Below are 17409 nucleotides of genomic sequence, written 5' to 3' on the forward strand. Positions count from 1 at the left end.
GACCAATATCTAGTAACGAGATTGAAGCAGTGATCAAAAACTTCCCCCCCAAAAAAGTCCAGGACCTGACGATTCCCTGGGGAATTCTACCAAGCACTCAAAGAAGAAATAATACCTATTCTTCTGAAGCTTTAAAAAAAAAAATTAGAAACAGAAAGAGAACTTCCATACTCTTTCTATGAAGCCAGCATTACCTTGATTCCCAAACCAGGCAAAGATGCCATCAAAAAGGAGAATTACAGACCAGTATCCCTGATGAATATGGATGCCAAGATTCTCAACAAGATCCTAGCTAATAGGATCCAACTGTACATTAAAAAGATTAGCCACCATGACCAGGTGGGATTTATCCATGGGATACAAGAGTGGTTCAACATTCACAAATCAATCATTGTGATAGAACAAATCAATAAGAGGAGAGAAGAACCACATGGTCCTCTCAATTGATGCAGATAAAGCAATTTCACAAAATACAGCATCCTTTCCTGATTGAAACTCTTCGAAAGTATAGGGATAGAGGGAGCATTCTTCAACTTCGTAAAATCCATCTGTGAAAAACCCACAGCAGATATCATTCTCAATGGGAAAAAGCTGAGAGCCTTCCTATTGAGATCAGGAACAGAAGGATGCCCACTCTTGCCACTGTTGTTCAGCATAGTACTAGAAGTCTTAGCAACAGCAATGAGACAACACAAAGAAATAAAAGGTACTCAGATTGGCAAAGAAGAAGTCAAACTCCCTTTCCTCCAAGATGACACGATGATTTATATGGAAAACCTCCTTTTCACTTAAACCAAGTACTTGAAAAGAATAGTCCTCTCTAAGTCTATCTGCTTCCTCACTTCATATCAACTCTGTGAAATTAGACATCTGCTCCCACCTTCACTGGAAGTATTACAGCAAACAGAAGTGCTTTTTATTGTCTGACCTCTAGGCCACGTTTCATGCTGCTGGTGTCTTGCTTTCCAAAAACATCTTCTGCTTGCTCTGTGCCGTGCTATCTCCTGGGTTCTCCTCCCCGTCCTCTGACCATTTCCCCTCTGCATTTCTCATTGGACTCTCTTTCTTTGCCCCTAGTTATCTATGTTCTCATGATTCTGAGCACAGTCCTCTCCTACATATTGTGTGTTGGCTAACTCACCAATGCCCAAGGCTTCAAGCCATTCCATTCATTATTGCCTAACATAAAGCTCTAGGCCAGACATTTTGCTCATGTCTGATTGGATTATTCAGTTGACTTCTCTGCCTAGTTATGTCATGGGCACCTGACACTGAACATGTCAATGTTAATTCATTTTTTTCCCCCTTAAATGTTACTCTGCCTTCTATATTTCCTATCCAGATAAATGGCATCACCATCCATAAGTCAGCAAAGTGAAAAGCCCAGGAGTCATCCTCAACTCCATGCCATTCTTCTTTCTGCAGATCCAGTCAGGCACTGAATATCCTTCTCTCTTCTTCCACCACACGTCTCATCCCAGCTCCCTCATTTTTAGGTCCTCATCAGTTCTTACTTAGATTGTTACCCTTTTCTCCTGATTTGCCTTCCTGCCTCCTGCTCAGCCCTCTCCAGTGCTGCTAGAATGATACTCAACTTCCTTCCTTCCTTAAACTCCTTCAGTGTCTCTTTATGGCTTGTAGGATAATTTCTTTAATATGAAATACCCTTTCAATTACAAGTAAGAGGAGACTCCACCCAAATGGCTTAAGCAAAATGGAACTGATGACAACGGAAGATTCCAGGAAATGGATCTGGATTGAATTATGTCAATAGGAATTGGTTTCCTTTCCTACTTCCGTTCTACCTTCCTTTGTGTTGGCTCCAGGCTCAGGTTAAATGTGATACCAAGATGGTGGCTGCCACTGCGGCTTCACAATTCTCAGTACAGCAGGAAAGAAAACAAGAAACTCCGAACCTCCCTATCAAGAGACTCCTAGTATCTCTTTGTTAACTGGGCTGTGTGCCCATTCATGAGCCAATCACCATTGCTAGCGTATTGTAACATGTTGATTGGCCCACATCCAAGGGGATGGCATGTTCCTATCCCATATCCCATATTCCATATCCCATTAGGGGAGGAGGGCATATTTCTAGTTGGAAATTTAAACCGTTGCTAGAAAAAAAAAAAAAGCAGTGAGCGCTGGAGAAGCTCATAACGAAAGCATCTAGTATTTATTGAGCTCTTTACATGTTTAAGGCACTGCTTTAGTGTTTTTCATGTATTAACTTACTTAATCTTTATAACAACCCATGAGGAAGTGAAGAAACCAACACATAGAGAGGTTAGATAGTTTGTCTAAGTTAGATACAACAAATAACCAATGTCAGTTGCAAAATTCAAGTATAGATTTTCCTATTCATTCTTACCCAGGAAATTTCTGAGAATGTTTTAAATCAGATGGCCATAGTCAAAAAAAATTAACGTATGTGTTATAAAATGAGTGTGTTCCATTATCAGAGCTAAAATTCACTAGTGGTTTCCATTATTTCTTGTCCTGCACAGCACAAGACCACTTTAAGAGTATATTGGAAATGTCCCCAGAGGCTGAGTTTTCCTGGTTATCAGGAAGTTGATAACTCAAGGTTGGAGTGAGGCTAAGCGCAGTCCATAAGTATCTGTGGCAGACACTCTTTTCCCGCCTAATCCCCACCTTGTTCCTTTCATAATCCCCAAGAGGTCAGGATGCAGTGACCACTAGCACCCAACTTTTTAAACTGCTGCTGGAGTTTAAACTGCTACTGCAGAGGGGATGCCACAATATGCTGGCCTTTCTCCCAAAGGAAGCCGTGAACAGGAAGTTTGTCCAGCTAATGCATGAGAGGTGGAATTCTATATCTAATGTGTTTAAGTGTCAACAGTTACTTTTCTGCATGACAGGAATTACCTGTGTGCATGTGGGGCCCGTCACCATCTGCTAGCCCTTGATCCCTTTTCAGACTTACCTCTCACTCCTCTCCACTCCTCTGCACTGCTCTGCTTTATGATTGAGGGGCCGCTCCCTCGCATGGCAGGCTGTTTGCGCTCCTCCGTACCTCTGTGCCTTGGCTGGTGCTGCACACTCACTTCACTTTTCAGAAGTTGTGTCAAGCGTCATCTTCTCCATGAATGCTTTCCTTGTGAAATCAGAAATCAGCCTTCTTGTGAGCAAACATCTATATCTCTTTGTGCCTCAGCTATATTATGAGACTATTTGCCATGATTTCTGTAATCCATGCTGTGTATTCCTGTATTTATGTTTGTCTGCTTCTGCAGTGCTGCAAAATCCTTGAGAGCTAGAGGACATTTTATTAATTCTTATCTTCCCTCCATACTGCCGGACACATAACAGGTACTCAGTAAATGCAAGTAAATAAGAAATATGCAGAAGCTCCAATAAGGTATCTTAATTGGTGACAATTCTGATGAGCACTAGGACAAACTAGGAGTTGGGAAGTTACTCACTCAAAGATTCTAAATTAGAGACCAGTTAACACATATATTTCTGCAATACAAAGAACCCTCCATTTCTGAACTCTTGCCATCAAAATATTCGCTGTAACATTATGCAGAAATTTTCACCCAAAATTTACTATCCAAATAGGAGTTCTGCTTATAACATGTTTATATGACTGCAACAATGGAACTGTTAAGTTGTAGGTGAGTTCATGTAGGAGGATGAAGAGATTTCTTTTATCACTGCTCAGCAGTTCACTCCACAATCATGTCAGTGTTTTCTAAGGAAATGGATGACCTTGTGAAGAACATTGGTGAACACAAAAAGTCTAGAAAGTCCCATGCATTAAGAAGAATATTGGAGGGGTGTGACTGGGTGGCTCAGTGGGTTAAAGCCTTTGCCTTCGGCTTGGGTTATGATCTCAGGGTCCTGGGTTCAAGCCTCACATCAGGCTCTCTGCTCAGCAGGGAGCCTACTTCCCTTCCTCTCTCTCTCTGCCTGCCTCTCTGCCTACTTGTGATCTCTGTCAAATAAATAAATGAAATTAAAAAAAAATATTGGAGGGATAAAATATATTGCGTGAGGTGAACACATAAAAGACATAGGCTTAGTCATGCATATACTTCCATCTATAATGCATGGGCTTTGTTACACTTGTGAGAACATTTGAAACAATATGATATTACTTGTTTTGGAAAGCTTCACTGAGTTACTCAAGGATAATAGGGTCTGTTTGAAAAGCTTGAAAAGTATCTCATGCTGAGGTTGGATAATCATAAACTTTGAAGCCATGTAGATGCTACTGAGGCACTACATACCTTTGAAGATCTGAAGAAGATGAAAGAGTTTGATCATTGGGTAAAGAAGTCAAGCTTCAGCTTCAAGTCCAGAATGGCGTAGAAGATTGAACGACTATTCAAGAGAGCAGCATTTGAAGTTGTAGAGGAAGCAGCTTCTTGGTGATGAACTTAAAGCAGTTTTTTATCAGTGAATTAGAGAAAACTATTGACAGAGGTAGTTAATACATTTTCATTAATACCAATTCTTTTGATAAAATTTGGCTTTTTAAAAATGAATGTCATCTTGGGGCGCCTGGGTGGCTCAGTGGTTAAAGCCTCTGACTTTGGCTCGGGTCATGATCTCAGGGTCCCGGGATCAAGCCCCGAGTCGGGCTCCCTGCTCGGTGGGGAGCCTGCTTCCCCCTCTCTCTCTGCTTGCCTCTCTGCCTACTTGTGATCTTTGTCTGTCAAATAAATAAATAAAATATTAAAAAAAAAAAAGAATGTCATCTTGTCAGAGAATTTAAAAAAAAGAAAAAGAAAAAAAGCCAGGGCATTACACATCTAAAGATAGGCTGACACAGTTTTTAAGTGAAAATTTAAAGTTGATGTTAAACTAAAACCTGTGTATTTATATAACTCTGAGCATCCAGGACCCTTAAGTAAATGTTGAAGATTAAATTGTATTTTATATGGTTCTCAAATCCCAGCACTTTGGTTGACAAAGCAGGCATTCAGTCCTTACTCAAGGAGTCCTAATTTGTGACAGCTCATTTTTTTGGTTTGTGAGGTCTTACAAGAACAGAAAGAGTTAGGGTTGAGATTTGAGTTAATTTTTGTATAATAAAGAGCTGATGAAGAAATTGTTGAGTAGGCGCTCTGTGAAGAAAGATAATTTGGATGATAAGCTAAGAAAAGGCTTTTTGTTTTGTTTTTCATCTCAGCCTGGATATTTGAACTATTTTTTAATCCCTAATTCTTTTTTGCCAGGAGTGGCGTAATCTCTCTGCCAGGAGGACTGTGTTCCTTTCACAGATTGTAGCTTCTGTGAATATTCAGTGATACTCTGATGGTTAGAAGCACTTGCTGTTTAGCTCCAAAACATGAAAGTTCCTTCAGGTGTCAGTTTTAATTAAGCATGTCCATCCCTCCAAAATGAAAATCAAAAGCTCTTTGGGAAAAGTCAGTTCTTTTCCAGCCTTGTGGAAAGGACTTAAGAGAAGTGAATGGGTTTTGAGCATTTGGGGTCTTTTCAAATAATGCCCAAAAGAAGAAAATACTTGCCTAAACGAAGAATGACATGCACATGTTTTTCTCGTGTATGTATCTGTATCTGTGAAAAATGTATTACTCTGGGCTGCTGTATTCCCTAAGAATAGGTATTGTCTACAGGTCAGGACTATCTAGTGATTATCAACAGGACGCTCTTACCTTTTAAATGTCTTCTCTTGGAAGTAAGCTGTTTTTTTCTTATATCGATTGAGTATCTCTTACGCAAATGCCTTCATTGTTAAACAGAAGAAAAATCAATTATTTGCATGACTATAACAATATAGCAGTTCAGCTAAAATCAATTTAACAGGTATTTATTGGCTCTTTATTTTAGATAACAAACTACACTATGTAGTAGATGGTTGAAGAGAAAATATAAAGATAAAATTAATCGCTTTGAGAATTAGTAGGACCCAGATAAAAGAATAAATAATATTAGATTCCTTTTGCTTTTGTAGTTGTTCTAAAATATTACCTACAAATAAATACATTTTAAGTAAATATTACTATGTCCTCTCTCTGTTTATCTGTCCATTTGTTATAACACAAGGGTATTCTACTACCCTTATGGTCAGAAACTTCAAATTCCATATTTCTTAAGTAAATGACTATTTTTTTTAAGTAGTTACCTAATTTAATATAATACTAACCTACCTTTAGCAGATAATAAGCCATAACAGTAGTGACATATATGATAAATATTGCAGTAAAAAAATATGCATATCGTAAAAAAAAGATACAAATCTGAAGGGGACACACAATTCTACCTAATTTTAAAGTGTGGGATGTTGATATTTGAGCTGGGCTCTTCAGGACAAGTATGTTTTCTGGAAGGTAAGGGACAGACATTGCTGGAAGTTTGAACATACTGATCAGTGTGTTCATTCTGAGCAAACAGGCACGGAAGGGTTTAGCTTATTGGAGGAGGAAGCAGGCGCACATATGGCCAGGGCTTCAGAGGCAGGAAGAGTGGGATAATGGAGATGAGGATAAACAGGGGGACTCCGGCTGAATGGCGAAGGGCCTTGAAGCAGTGCCTGGAAAGCCTTCAGAAGAGCAGAAAAAGAAGTATAAACTACATTCTTAAAATGCATTGCGTCCCTGGCTGGCTTTCCCCACTTCTCCCAAGTAACTCCTGAATGCATAAGTGCTTATGTTTTGAGAGTACAGAAAGATTCATTAAGTGTACCTAAGATATATATTTTTTTAATTTGAAACATTTATTTAGGGGGAAAGAAAACCAGTCTGCTGCTTTGTTTCTTTCTGTTTTTAATTAAACTGAGTTTTGGCAGTGCTTTCCACTAGGCGTTCAACATGGGACTGAACCTTTAGTGACTCATCAAAATTTGTTGTAAATTCTTAAAAACACCAGGCAGTTTAGATTTATCATACTTTTTAAAAGCCTCATTTATTTAGTGCTACCCTTGAGTACGATAATGCATACCTGAAAACTTTGAGTTTTGCACTGAGAATTCAATTTAATATGTTTGACTAGTTCCAAGGTAAGAGTGCTGTGCTAGACCTTCAGCAGAGGGTGGAAAAAATTCACTGCACAGTAGTAACCCAACCTGAATTTAGACAAGCCAGAACATATAGGCTAGACCATATGGAAGAGGATCCCAAGCGTAAAATCTACGTGGAATGACTGGCTGTTCATTTGGAATAACTACTTCTATTTCTAAAGAAGGAGTTTGCATCTGTAAGTGCTTTGCCTTGATAAAATTAATTTTTGATATGGATCAGGGGTCAGAGACAAGTTTTAGGGCCAGTGCAGCCATTTCCAGCCAGTGATTTGTAAACTGTACCAGAGGACGCTAGTGCTCGGGAGTAGGGGTGCTTATTTTCCAAACATCAGCATGCTGCTTATCAACACTAAAGATCTCATGTTTTTAGGGAGAAAGAGAACGAGTGAGAGTTTGTGTGTGCATGTGCAAGGGCTGGGTGGTCAGGCATCTGGGGCAGAGGGAAGGAGAGAGAATCTTAAGCAGGTGCCACAGCCAGCATGGAGCTGGTCACATTTTGCAGGTCTTGATCTCACAACTGTAAGATCATGACACTGAGATTGTGGCCTGCGCTGAAATCAAAAAGTTGGATGAGTAACCAAATGAGCCACTCAGGTACCCCCAAATGCTTAATATTTTAAGCTGCCCAAAGATGAAAGACAGAGCATAGGGAATATAGTCAGTGATATTGTAAGAGCACTGCATGGTGACAGCTGGTGGTGAGCTTAGGGTCAAGTTTAGAGCTGTCCAATCACTGTGCTGTACCCCTGAAACCAATGTAACATTGGTGTCAACTATACTCCAATTAAAAAAAGAGAACTCGTCCATAGGAAAAAAATGAACTAAAGAGCTTTTTGTGTTCAGTTTTCAAAATTGTTTCTTTTTTTAAAATTTTCTTTATTTTTTATTGTTTTATTATGTTCTGTTAGTCACCATACAGTACATCATTAGTTTTTGATGTAGTGTCTCAAGATTCATTGCACGTGCTCCATGCAATACGTGCCTTCCTTAATGCCCACCACCAGGCTTACCCATCCCCCGATCCCTCTCCCCACTAAAACCCTCAGTTTGTTTCTTGGAATCTGCAGCCTCTCATGGTTTGTCTCCCACTCTGATTCCTTCCGCCCTTCACTTTTCCCTTCCTTCTCCTAATATCCTCCATGTTATTCCTTATGTTCCACAAGTAAGTGAAACCACATGATAATTGACTTTCTCTGCTTGACTTATTTCACTCAGCATAATCTCCTTTTAAAACTCTTTTTTCAGTTAGGATTTTGGTCATTAGTCCACTCTTAAGATTTTAAAATATACCTTAATTAATTGTTTTTAGGTGCTTTAAAAATCTGAAGAAAAAAAAAAGCTGGTCAAAACAGAAGACTGTAAGGGCTTGAACATGGGTGGTAGTATTAGGGGGTAAAAGGGAGACAATGACTTAAAGAGATATTACTGAGCAGTAAAAAAGCAAAAACAAACACATAATTCGGCAACTGTTTAATAAATGATTAGGAATGATGATTCTGGAAGTCAGGAAAAAGGAGGAGGTACATAGAAATCTGTGAATTATCCACTGAGAAAATCCAAGGTAGGCAGAACTTTGGCGAATATCCACATAAAGGAAATGGGAAGAAGAACAGAGAGGGTGAGGGGAGCGTAGATGCGTCAGCATCCTGGAAGTCAAAGAAGGAGTGTCCAGAACAAGTGGGCAGGGAGCGGAGTCTGACAGAGGAATTAGTGGTTACATATGGTGATCAGGATAGTAAACCAGCAGATCAGAAATAAAAACCAGCAAGCATAAGTGGGTGGTGAAAAGGGAGAGATGGTGGGTGTGGAGGAATGGTTTGGGGAGTTGGTCAGTGACGGGAAGAAATAAGGAAAGTACTAATTGTAAGTCATAGTGGAGAGACAAGGAAAGGTTGTACAGAATCAGGAATCGGGGGGAGGAAGACCAGCAAGAGGGAGAGATGGAAGACAGAGGCCACATAGAAGCTTATGATTACATCACCATTTAAGAGACATTGAAATCAAACCTCAACAGCATGGGTAGAAAAGGTATCTTTGCAGTTTTATAGAAAAATAAAATGATTTTATTCTCAGAGAATTATAATAATATCTGGTATAATCTATTATTCTGTAGATAATAATCCCAAACTGCTTTAAGGTGACCTTTGTTGAGTATGATAATTTATTTAAGAATTACTGTAACGTCCAGAAGCCTTTATTTCCCTGGCTATGGCGAATACTTTCTGTAAGTTGAACATAGGGGATATTTCTGAAGTGGGTACTTAGGATAATCATAAATATAGCCATGTCTCTGTTATAAATGCTTTTAGACAAATTACTGACATGCTCAATTGAATACTAATACCTCCCATGAAATGGCTTTAATATAAGTAAAATGACAGCTGCTCTGCAGTGAAAGGACACATAAAGCTTTGCATTAGCTTGTCTCCAGGGTTACCATCTGTGCTGATCTGAAGTTTTAATATGTGGGATTTCTCAATCCTCTGCAAAGACTGTATTTTCAGGCTAGGTATCAATAGTGTGTAAAAATAGTGTGCAAGGAACTTAGACTCTTTTTGGTCTACATCCATGCTGACCTTAACCACTCCATTGTTCTAGAGAAACACGTCTATATCCTATTAGAAAGTCTGTGTGATGATTGCTGATGTAGCTAGAATATGAGGATTGTTTGGTCCTATTTTTCATATCCAAACAAAGATGTTAGTTTATGTATTTTATGACTAAATTATATTCTGGGCAAAATTGAATAGCAAAACATTAGCAAAATGGAATGACTTCTACTAAGTTTCCACAATTAATATTCCCTAATTAATATCCAAGTTTCAAAAAATATTTTAATAATTATTTCAAAAAAGTAACAATATTTAGAAGTTTGGAACCCATAAATATGATAAAATATAGAAATAATATTTTTATAATTTAGAAGGAAAAGGGAACACTGCTTTTGGTTTAGCAATCTAGAATTTTACATTTCTTTTTTTTTTTTAAGATTTTATTTATTTATTTGACAGACAGAGATCACAAGTAGGCAGAGAGGCAGGTGGAGGGGGGGGGAGCAGGCTCCCTGCTGAGCAGAGAGCCCAATGCAGGACTCGATCCCAGGACCCTGAGATCATGATCTGAGCCAAAGGCAACTGCTTAACCCACTGAGCCACCCAGGAGCCCCATTTTACATTTCTTGATATCAGATATTTATTCTTTGTTTTTCAGCAAACATTGAGTACCTTCTTTGTTCCAAGTATTAGGCTAGGCCTTAGGTTTGCTATTTAGATTTTCTGTCCATCTTTAAGGAACTTGCAATTTAGAGGGAAATACCTGCATTAAAGAATTAAACCACTGTTTTTAAACATCTTCATGCATTCAGAGCAACGTGTTATAAGAGAGCGTGGGGGCTACACCTACCAAGGACTAGGAAAGTTTGGACAAAACACTGTCTATGTTGAGCTGTAATGATTAAGCAGCAGAGGGGGAAAAGCTTATGTGTGTAATAACATACAGTGGGACTAGCATGTGAATGGAATGGCCTATAAGCTAGAGAGACACGGTGGAGTCAGGAAAATCCAAGACCACTTAGCTGAAATAGAGTGGCTTGTGGAGGGTGGGGTTGAGAAAGGGTGGTGGGGCTTCCATGAGAGAGGAAGGTGGGAAGGAAGCTGGTGTTAAATCATCTCGAGTCTTATAAACCATCTCAAAGAATTGGGGCTTTAATGTGAAGGCAAATAGAGCAATTTATGGATTCTGGGACAAACTTATTATCATCTCAGTCTCTTCCTCCTTCTTCATTATTCTCATCATCTTGGCATTACTTTTTGTAAGATTTTATTTATTTATTTGACAGAGCATAAGCAGGGGGAGCGGCAGGGAGAGGGAGGGGGAGAAGCAGGCTCCCCACTGAGCAAGGAGCCCAATATGAGTCTTGATTCCAGGATCCTAGGATCATGACCTGAGCCAAAGGCAGACGCCTAACTGACTGAGTCCCCCAGGAGCCCCAGCATTATCACTTTTTGAGCTCTTCCTATGCAGCAGGCAATATGAAGTCCTTCCATACATTTTTTTTTTAAATTTCATTTTGACCTTCCTTGTAAGTATGATTAACATTTCTATTAAAAAAAAAAAAAGAATTGGCTCAGATCAAGTGTAGAAACAAGCAAGGGAATGTACTTAATTTTCTTGAGGCCAGACGTTGGCAAGAAGCATAGCTGGAAAGCATGCCCAGGTTTTCCTAATGTCACTATCCCTGCCTCTCTGTTCTGCTGCTCTTAGCTAGAAAATCACTGCATCACCCAAGGAGCCCTCAACCTATAGTGTGCTGTAGAAAAACATTTTGATTGAGAACTAAATGAAGTGGGACTACTTATTAGGTCATTGTTATTACGCAGATATTAGTAGACATTGGTGGTATGAATGGAGAAAAGTGAACATATTCTAAAGATATCCCAGAGGTAGAATAACCAGGCTTAGTGCCTACTTGGATGTGTGGAATAGTATTTCTGGCTTGGGATATTGAATACACTTCAGGAACTATATTTATAAAATCTGCCTGGCTTATTGTTACTCTAGAAAGCAGTAATGCCAGAACCATTAAGCTTATACGTTGCTTGTAGGAATGTAAACTGGTACACCTTCTATGAAAGGCAATCTACCAGTTTCTTTAAAATTAAAAATATGCATAGACTTGACCCAGAAATTTTACTTCCCAGGCATTTATCCACAAACATGCATTTACATTGTATCAGATACATAAGGATATACACTGTAGGCTTGCGTGTAATTGCAAATATCAGAAGCAGACTAAATCTCCTTTATTGTGAGATAGTCTAATAAATTAGGGTAAATCCATTCAGTGAAATTGTTTACAACTCTTAGAGGTAATGAGGCACCTCTGTGTGTGGATCTGTAGGGAAATATTGTATGTGGGCTTATGGTTACACATGTATGTGAAAATACCAGGTGCCAGAGAAAATGTGTATAATTTCACCATTTTGTGAAAGCTAAGTAGATGAATAGATGGGGATATAAACTGATAGCTAGGGATAGTTTGGTATAGATAGACATCCAGAGAATATCTCTATGAGGATAAAGATACTGGTAGAAACAGTTGTAAAGAGGTTCTGGCTGGATGGCTGGGACAGAGGACAGAAGAGGGAGAACTGTTTATCTTTATTATATGTCTTTTGATTTTGATCTGTATGCCTAAGTTTATTATTTTAAAATTAAAACATAATATAAATTATAAAAATTCAAGGCAGAACCCTCTTATTTTTAAAAATATTATCTCTAGGGTGCCTGGGTGGCTCAGTGGGTTAAGCCGCTGCCTTCGGCTCAGGTCATGATCTCAGGGTCCTGGGATCGAGTCCCACATCGGGCTCTCTGCTCGGCAGGGAGCCTGCTTCCTCCTCTCTCTCTCTCTGCCTGTCTCTCTGTCTACGTGTGATCTCTCTCTGTCAAATAAATAAATAAAATCTTTAAAAAAAATAAATAAAAATAAAAATATTATCTCTAGAGAAACATCTGTAAGATAAAGGGAAAAGGCAAACTCTTAGTTCGGTTTTCTTGTTTATTTTTATTTTAAGGATTTGTCCATATATTTAACCAGAATTTTCCCAAGAAAAAGAATATCTTTCCCCAGTGATTGACTTACATTCTTCCAAATCTCTGGAGGTCCTGAAATTCATAATACCAGTATGAGACTAGAAGAAGAAAAGTTCATATTTAAACCATTATTTTTCAGTCCTTCAAGTCATATTGCTGTTAAAATACTGCACTTTGTCCACTAGTTCATTCATAGGTGGAGAGTACTTGGAACTTACCTAGATGCTTTGGAGTTTAAACATAAAAAACTGTTTTTGACCTTTTAAACTTAGAGTTTATGGAAGCAAGTAAAAATAATATACATAAAAATTATGTACACATTTTACTGTATTTTAATTACTAAATTGGATATAAGTTCAGAAAGAGGGACTATCAGAGAAACCTGAAACTCTGAGGCAAGAATTCCTAGGATTTGTGGGGCTTGTATTGATCCTTGACGAATTTGGATAGTTGCAACTAAAGAAGAAAGAAAACACCAGGCCACAGAGAAGAATCAGAACTTCGTAGTCTAGTCAGGGCACAGGAATGAGTATTTGATAAGCAAGCTCAACTAGAGTAGGGAGGCTAGGTTGGGAAATACTGGTATTAGTCCATAGGGAAACCAGAAAGCAAGGAAGAGGACTCTGATCTGATGATAATAAGGAAACCACCCTGAAAAATTCAACATGTTCTACTCTTTTCTTGATTATTCATTTTTCTAACATTTATTTTGAATCTTTAGCATAAAAAATTTGTTCTCTACTTGAAGCATTTTATTCTTCACTTTATGCTCATTATCTCTTACAATACCTTTAGTGGAATTAAACAAAATCCAATGGACCATTGGCCTTACCCGTTTTGAAATTATTCTATAATAAATAGTATCACTTTTGGATTCTAAGCTCTCTTTTTTCTAGGTAAAGCAAAGGCACTTCACTTATGGACACTCAATAGTGCTTATGCTCAAAACCTTTAATCATTTTCATTCTTCTTGCATGTAATTTTTTAATAGATTTACTGTCTTAAGTATGAAGTAGAACAAAACATACAGTTATCATATGGCAGGTTATTTAACCCGATCTTCATGAAATTTTAACATTGTAAACTTACAAAATCTTTTATGTAGTCATTGGACGAGGCTGTGAAAATTCATTTTTTACTTATTAGTAAAGTCATCTTTCCAAAGTTCTTTCATGTTATATAACTAAATGGCAAGGTGATTACAGAAAAACAAACATATTAGAATGTGGTATTCCTTTCAATTCAGTTTGAAGCCCTGAATCTTATTCATGGATAAAATGATTAAAAATAATTATTTTGGTAAAATATAATCTCAGTAATCCATTGTTGTGTTCAAGGGTTTTTACTTTTTTTTTTTTCTTTTCTTCCTTCCTTCCTTCATTCCTTCTCCCTCCCACTCTGCCTCCCTCTTTCTTTCTTGCAGGTTCCACACTGGGTATGGAGCCCAACTGAGGCCTCGAACTCAAAGTCCTGAGATCAAGATCTGAGTTGAGATCAAGGGTCAGACGCTTAACCGACTGAGCCACCCAGGTGTCTCAAGTTAGTCACTTTTAATGAATACGTCAAATGAAGATCTTGTATTAAATTGACATACTATTTTCCTTAACATTGTGCTAAAGGAGTGACCTCAAGAGAACAGTTGTGCCTATGCTTATAACTTAAAATCAACAGAGTCAATCAATCCATATATTTTAAAAAGTTTTCCCTAATGTGAAGAACATTCTCTTGATGACAGTGGAGGCGAGTAGTAATGTTAGGATTTTGCTTTAAAACTATAAATTCATACTTCAGTGTGAAGAACGATGTTGGGATTTGCATAAAGATTGTGAATCATGGGGACCCCTGGGTACCTCAAGTCGGTTAAGCATTTGACTCTTGGTTTTGGTTCAGATCATGATCTCAGGGTCCTGGGATTCAGCCCAAGGCAGGCTCTGCACTCAGCAGGGAGGCTGCTTGAGATTCTCTATCCCTCTCCCCCTCCTTCTCATGCTCTCTCTTTCTTGCTCTCAAATAAATGAATAAATCCTTATTTGGAAAAAAAGATTGTGAATCATCAAAATGTACAGAAAATTTAACCTTTTCTGAAGATCCTAAAGATGTTTTCTTTGGAAAGTTTTCATTGATAAGAAATGAGTCATTTCTCCAAGGCCTTTAAAAGCATCACATCATTGTCTTTTCTGGATTACAAAATTTAGTAAACTTAATTGACTGCCTTGTGGGTTTGTATCCTTGAAGAAATAAATTAGATAGTTATAGGATGCAAATAAAAATAAAAGATGATTTAATTCCAAATGGATCCCAGAGTGATTATTGTAATCATTATGAATAGCCATATGAATTTTTTTATGTTCATATATTTTTTCTTATAAGCACCTAGGTATACCATTAGAAAAAAAATGCAATTTTCTAATATTTTATTTTATAAATCCACATTTAATATAAACTTTTCAAGATCCAAGTTGATAGATATTACAGGTAAAAGGCATTGAGAAAAAACTGTACTTTTTAACAACATTGCCAGCTTCTTAGGAGATTTTCCTGAACTTCAAGGAATTTAAAAAACAAAAAAACAAAATACCTTCCCAAAGAAAAATTAAACCAGGCGACGTTCAACAGGCAAGGAAAACTTAATTCAAGACTTTTGGAATAGGGGACAGTGACTGATCTCAATTCTGCTGAAACAGAAGACGGGAGGGTTTTAAGTGCTAAGACTCAGCTAGTTGAAAAGTACTGGAGGGTATTAGGAGGAGGTTGCTCAATGGGATCAGGCCATCTGTGTTTGCTAATTGGTACTTAAGAAGTTAGGCACCTATCTTCCCACAGAGACTGGGAGGTAGAATACAATCTTCTTTGATGATTACATTTCCAATGGATGGCTCCCCCAGTCCTTGAGAAAGACATTACTGGGGTTGTATAACTGGCAAGAAGTGGATAGATTCTTATCTCAAAGGGGCAGAGAAAGAATTTATAATTGCAAATTTTCTATAGTAAACACTCTAAGAAAAGAGAGGTCGTGGTCTAGAGTCAGGAAGAAGCCTGTGTAAAGTTGAGTCAGGGTGAAGGCAACAGTGTTAGGCTGTCTTAGTCAACCCTTCAGTTATATTAAGTTGCACCATATACGTTGATAATATTTGGCCATTTTGACCTACAAAAACAATGGTTCCATATGGTTTGATCAACGATCCTGAGATCAAATTTCTTTTTTTTTTTTTTTTTTTAAAGATTTTATTTATTTATTTGACAGAGAGAAATCACAAGCAGGCAGAGAGGCAGGCAGAGAGAGAGAGAGGAGGAAGCAGGCTCCCTGCTGGCAGAGAGCCCGATGCGGGACTCGATCCCAGGACCCTGAGACCATGACCTGAGCCGAAGGCAGCGGCCTAACCACTGAGCCACCCAGGCGCCCCCTGAGATCAAATTTCTTCACATGTTATTCCTACATTCTGCAGAAGCAGGCAAATCTGGAATTGTTGTCTTTAATTATATCCTTGTCACCCTAAAAAAGACTTAGGGAGGATTTTCTATGTATTTACACACATGTATGTCTGTATGTGCATATGTTTGTATCTGTATGTGTGTTTATCAAAAACATGTTAAAAATTAAAGTTGCCAGAAATGGGAAAAAAAAGTTAGGATAAAAATGCAAACCTTGAAGCCTTGAACAGTTCTTAAAGAAATGTGACAGATTTGTTGCAGAGCTTCTCGTAAGTTAAAGCAAAGAAATAAATGTCCCCATGGGATTAAAGCAAGTCAGAATTTTGGAATAATAGTTTTCTTAGTGTTGAAACTTGGCACGTTTTTGCTTTGAGTGCTCATAAGGGCAACATTTTTATGTCAGTAAATAGCCCACTAAACCTTATAGCTGATTTCACAGGCATGGATTTTGCTTGCTTATTTATTATTATCTTTATTGACATCCTTCAATGCAAACTCTTGGAAAAACCCCAAAGTATAATTCAGTAAAGGTAATTTGGTTACATATTAAAATAATGATATCCAGATACATATCTCTCTAAAGATAGAATTAAGAATTAAGATTATCTAGAATGAATTATGTCAGACAATTGCACATACTTTTTTTTTTTTCATTTTTGGTAATTGAACCCTTGATAAGAATCAGGTAATAACAGATTTTGAGAGTTGGAAGTTACCAATTTTCGGAGCAGAGTTCAGAGTCCCTCTGTCCTTAATAGATGGAAGTCCATATGTTTTAACAAGGGCAGAATGGACTTGAAAACCTCTTCAGGAATGCAAGGAGACTGTTTAGGATACCGATCTTACAGCTGCTTACTCAACTGGCAGACAGGGGCCATTAAAATTAGAATCCATTAGAGTTATGGTTCTTTCTCTATTCCCCTATAGCTGTTCGTATGTCCTTGTATATACTCAACAATTTTCAGAGTGCATTTTATTTTTTTACATGATGGCATCTATGTAAGTAAATTCTTTATGTGCAAAGACCATATTTTGTTAGTCTTGTGCCCTTCATACTTAGAGTCTGGTAAATAATAGGGCACACAAAATATTTTGTTGATTCTGAGTGATTTATGAAAACTGAGGAAGTTTGGATGTTTAGCACATTATATATCAAATATGTAAAATTACCAACAAACCACAGACTGATGGCACCTCACATCTGCCCTATGTTTGTCACTTTGCAGTAGGTACAGAATCATAAAATATTGTGGGTAAAGGTCACCAAGTCACAAACACAATGGCAGACAATGCTAATTTTCTCCCAATACCCACGTTTATCCCTGGTTTCTAGTAGGTACCATGGTTTGTGGCTGCCTAGAATAATGACTGCGTTT

General features: G+C 37.9%; 1 protein-coding gene across 6 annotated transcripts in view; it reads left to right on the plus strand.

Moving 5' to 3' along the window:
• The window catches only part of OXR1 (oxidation resistance 1), a 441010-nt gene that overhangs the window by 66459 nt on the left and 357142 nt on the right, over positions 1-17409 (plus strand). The window contains exon 2 of one of the 6 annotated variants that reach the window (XM_045078042.1): positions 14025-14140. The exons of the other annotated variants lie outside the window; for them this stretch is intronic. The gene's annotated coding sequence lies outside the window, so the exon portion shown is untranslated. The remainder of the gene's footprint in view (positions 1-14024; positions 14141-17409) is intronic. 6 annotated transcript variants of the gene reach the window in all.

The sequence above is a fragment of the Mustela putorius genome, unplaced genomic scaffold, assembly GCF_011764305.1.
Source record: "Mustela putorius furo isolate JIRA1106 unplaced genomic scaffold, ASM1176430v1.1 tig00000228_pilon_pilon_pilon, whole genome shotgun sequence".
In the NCBI taxonomy this organism is placed as follows: Eukaryota; Metazoa; Chordata; class Mammalia; order Carnivora; family Mustelidae; genus Mustela; species Mustela putorius.